Source organism: Chrysochloris asiatica, unplaced genomic scaffold (assembly GCF_000296735.1).
Source record: "Chrysochloris asiatica unplaced genomic scaffold, ChrAsi1.0 scaffold00298, whole genome shotgun sequence".
NCBI classification, from domain to species: Eukaryota; Metazoa; Chordata; class Mammalia; order Afrosoricida; family Chrysochloridae; genus Chrysochloris; species Chrysochloris asiatica.
This window is the reverse complement of record NW_006408816.1, coordinates 663,995-668,479: the sequence shown is the minus strand read 5'-3', so window position 1 is coordinate 668,479 and position 4,485 is coordinate 663,995.

The following is a 4,485-nucleotide window of genomic DNA, read 5'->3' as shown; positions in this document are numbered from 1 at the left end:
TGTGTGTGTGTGTGTGTGTGTGTGTTAAGTGCTGTCAAGTAGGTTCTGACTCACAGCAACCCTGTACAGGGTTTCCAAGGAGCAGCTAGCGAGTTTGAACCACTGACCTTCTAGTTCAAACAGACCTTGCAGTCGAGTGCTTATTGTACAGTGTCACCTATAGGAATCTTTTAACCAGTACAATAAAGCAACACCAGTAATTTTTCTCCTGGCTCTCTCTACTCAGCTTGGTTCAATCATTCATAGCAGTGACCACATAGAACTCAGACAACATATTCACAGTTATGGATTAATAGGTTACAATTCAGGATCAGAGATGTTCAGGTCGTAGTTCTTCCAGTCAGGACAATCTCTCCTCAGCTGTGCCCACAGGCCTTTCTCTGCCAGGCAGTGTTACAAAGCTCTTTCAGGGCTCTTGATAAATGCTCAACGGGAACATCACTCCACATAAGCCTCAGCCCAAAGGCTCTAAGTTCTAGCTCCATGGAGCAGTTAACTTAGCTTTCCCAATGAAATGCCTGGAGGCACCCCACTCCATAAGTGATCTTCCTGTCCAAAAACACTCTGCTGTACTAGTTCCATGGGCCAGGAACTCCACTACTCTGTCTTATCTTGATTCTGCTGCTTCTAATCCTCAGCTATTCCTCTAATGTCACAGCTTTCTGTCTCTGGATCCAGGAGTTTCAATGCACAGGGTCCAAAATACACACTGAACTTCTAGCTCCTCTTCCTTGATGGTAGTCAGATCCCCCTTTCCTGCTTTTCAGTGACTGATTTTCGATTCATTAATGAGTCCAAAGTTTTTATAATCATAGTTAATCCTATGTCTTAGGCTGGGTTTTCTCGAGAAGTAAAACTAGTGAAACTTACATATATGTGTGTGTATATATAAGAGAAATATATTATTAAGAAATGACTTACAACTGGGTTGGCGAAAGGAAATGGGGATAAGACTCTTGTGGTACAATAGTGAATAATTGCCATCAGGACTGACTGTGAGGGTCAGAAACGTAGAGGTAGATGTTTTATGACAAAAGGAGGGGAGTGATTGATTTTGCAGCCCAGTAGTGGAGGTCCCTGGGTCCCTCAAGTGAGAAGAGTGGACAGCGTGACCCTACCCAGAGAAGCAGTGATACCAGGCATGGAAACAGAGACGATGACGTGGATAGATGGAGCGGCTAAGGACACTGGACTTGGAGGAAGAGGGGCCATGTGCTGATGGCCAGGGGTGGGGTGGGGGGTGGGCCTGTATTGTGTACCCTTTGGTTATTTGATGATGCATGGAGGGGATTGTAATCATTGCAATGAAATGAAATATGATAGGATGAATGTAAAACTTACATTGTTCCATGTAAACCCACATAATTCACAATAAAAACTTTTTAAAAAAAAGGAAATGACTTACAGACCCACCTCAACCCAACATAGCGATGCATAACAAGGCAGCACCACCACAGATCCCAGATACCCGGCGGGAGCTGGCGGAGCTGGTGAAGCAGAAGTAGGAGCTAGCAGAAGCACTGGTAAATTTGGAAACACCCATCTATGCTTTTGAAGGAAGCTATCTGTTAGATACTCAGATGCATGGCAATACTGTTTGTGGCTGGGATTGATATTTGACCAATCAGAAAAACTCCAATAGCAAAAACAATAGAAGGAATCAGAAGTTTAAGGAAGCTGAATGACTCAGTAAATCTTCAGTTACTTCAACAGCTGCAGTAAGTACATTGGCAGGAGTTCAGGACCAGCTCATTGAAAAGCAGGAACCAGGGAGTGGGACTTCAGAGAGTGTAGCTTCAGAAGGCTGCTTCTTCCACTTCCTTGGGGAGTCATCACAGTAGCCATAAAAAAACAAAAGAATAAAAACCAGCAGAGGGAAGGTAAAGATTTGATAATTACCTATCTTAGATCTTCCTCAACTGAAAGCAGTTTCATGTTCAAGGAATAGGAATAGCTGTAAAATACGTGTTTAAATCAATTCTTTAAAAATAGATATTTTTTATTATTTAGTATAAATAAAATTTCATAGGCTTTGACCTCTCCAAAATAAATAAATAAATAATAGGCTTACAATTGTAGAGTCTCAGTTCCCCAGTGAAAGAGAGAGAGAGTCTCTTTCATATGTTGATTGTATTGTGAGCAGACTATACCCCTAAGAAATCATCCTTTCACTTGATTGGCTGCTCATAGCCTCTCATCATAAAGCCAACTATGCTTGTATTAGGTTTAATCACCATGGGAATAGGTACACATTAACTGCTAAACCACTGGAAATCCTGGCCTAGTCAAGTTAACACAAAACCCTAACCATTACATGCCACCCTTATCAACTTGATATAAACTACATGCATAATCTTTAAATAAGTAAAATTGTAAAAACATGCTTGTGTTTAACATAATATAACTAAAACACAAACAATAGGGAAAAGTACTGGCCTCATTTTCATCTTAAATGTTACAAATCAACGAAGTAAAAGTATTTGATGCACAGATGCAAAACAAAACAAAAAATATATATTCATTTAAAAGTCCAAAGAGCATATTCTGCAAACCAGCCTCTTGCCCGTAGGCATGCAGCTTTACTCAGTCCATGGGCCTAGACTCCATACCTGCTCAATCTTTTCATTCCATTGCTTCTGCTACCATCTCTGCTGTTGTTGCTTTTCCAGGCAGGGATCCCACTTTCCATAAATGCTCTTCCTTATGGCCCTGGGATCATCTGTTCCTAGAATGAAAGATAACTATGTCCCCCTTTTAGTTACATATCTTCTACAATTACAGTTTTGATAATCACAATTAATTCTATTGACACAATTGAAATAATAAAAAATCCTATTAGTGTTATATCCCATCCCCTTTCACTAAGCCAGTCTGGAAAAGAGGAAAACTATTCAGTGGGGATTCTCGATTGTCTCCTCATTTTAAAACTAAGCGTACCCATGAAAGTTTGCAAGCCATTACTTCATGCCTTTATATCCCCCCATTTTTAATAGCCAATATTTATACTGTCTGTCCTTATTAATTTAGTACCCTGAGGAGAAAAGCATATTCTATAATCTGAAGAATTTTCCATTCCCACTGGAATTTTAAACAACTGCATCTATAAGGAAAAGTTCAGTTCATTAAATTGTAGCAACTGACATGGTCAGAGTATCATTACATTTTTATCTTCACCTAATCATGTTCTGGTCAGCTCAGCCCTAGCAACTCAAGCTAGGTCATGGGTACCAACTGTAAGTTTGGGAGTTCACACACACGTTCCTATACTTCAAAACATCTGGCCCCTTCACTCTCAGCCATAGCCCCATGGGCTAGGTCAGTGTCCATGGACTCAGGAGGTCACACAACTCCCTAGACTTCAAACTAGGCAGACTTCCTGCTCCTCTTACCTTAGGGTCAACAGATGTCAGTCACACAAGTCTAAACTCAGACCTTATCTTCATTACTGCATTTCCCACTAATTCCACTCACATGTAGATCCAGGTCATCACCAGCAAGCATACAGATTGATGGTTCTTTTAATTTTCAGTCAAAGAAAGGAGTTTTCTCTGGTGGTCAACTATCCTTCACTTGATGCCTCAGAAACTCAAAATACCAAACTATCTGCTTTTTTGACTCTGTTTGAATCTCTTGTTCTCCTGGCAGTTCTGGGTTGGTCTGCCTGTCTTTTCAAATGCAAATGTATCAACTCAGAAGGTTCTCAAAGGGGCTCAGGATTCTACCTAAAGCCCTATACTCTACAAAGGCTTAAACCAAACAGCTTATTTTTTTTAGCAAATTCTCTCTCTTCTTTTAGCAAGTCCATTCAGGTATAGGCTGAAAGCAGGCTTAAAAGTTCTCTGTAATCATAATTCCCAATATTCCTATCACCCATGTATATTTACTTTAAAAAATAATAGGCAGAAGAAACTGATATCTAAAAGGCTGTTGTTGTTAAGTGCCCTTGAGTCAGTTCTCACTCATAGTGGCCCTGAATAGGATTTTTAAGGAGTGGCTAGTGGATTTGAACCACCAAACTTTTAGTTCAAACCTACCTTGCAGTCCAGTGTGTTGCCCCACTGCATCACACATAGAATTAAGCAGCTTGGGCTAATCCCATTCATATGCATATGGCTTTAGGTCTCTGGTAGGGTGGATTCTAGTAGACACAGGCCCTGTATCAGTCATCCTTTTTAACTAACATGTCATCAACACAGGGCAACTCCAGAAGCTTCGTTTCTCTCCGTTGCTTAAGTATTTTATCCCATTTTCCTTTGTTCTTTCTCTTATAAAATCCCATAATTTCAGAGGTCTGAAATCCTTGCAATGAATCTTACTCCTAATGTCAACTGCTTAAACCAAGTAGGGCCCATGTCTCACTTCCTCTGACTCCACAAGAGGGAAAGAAGACCAAACTCAAAATCAGCTTAAGGTAGATTCCTGTGAAGTGGAGGTCAGACACTACCTTTAAAATTCATCAGACATGAGAATCAATTTATAAAGCTC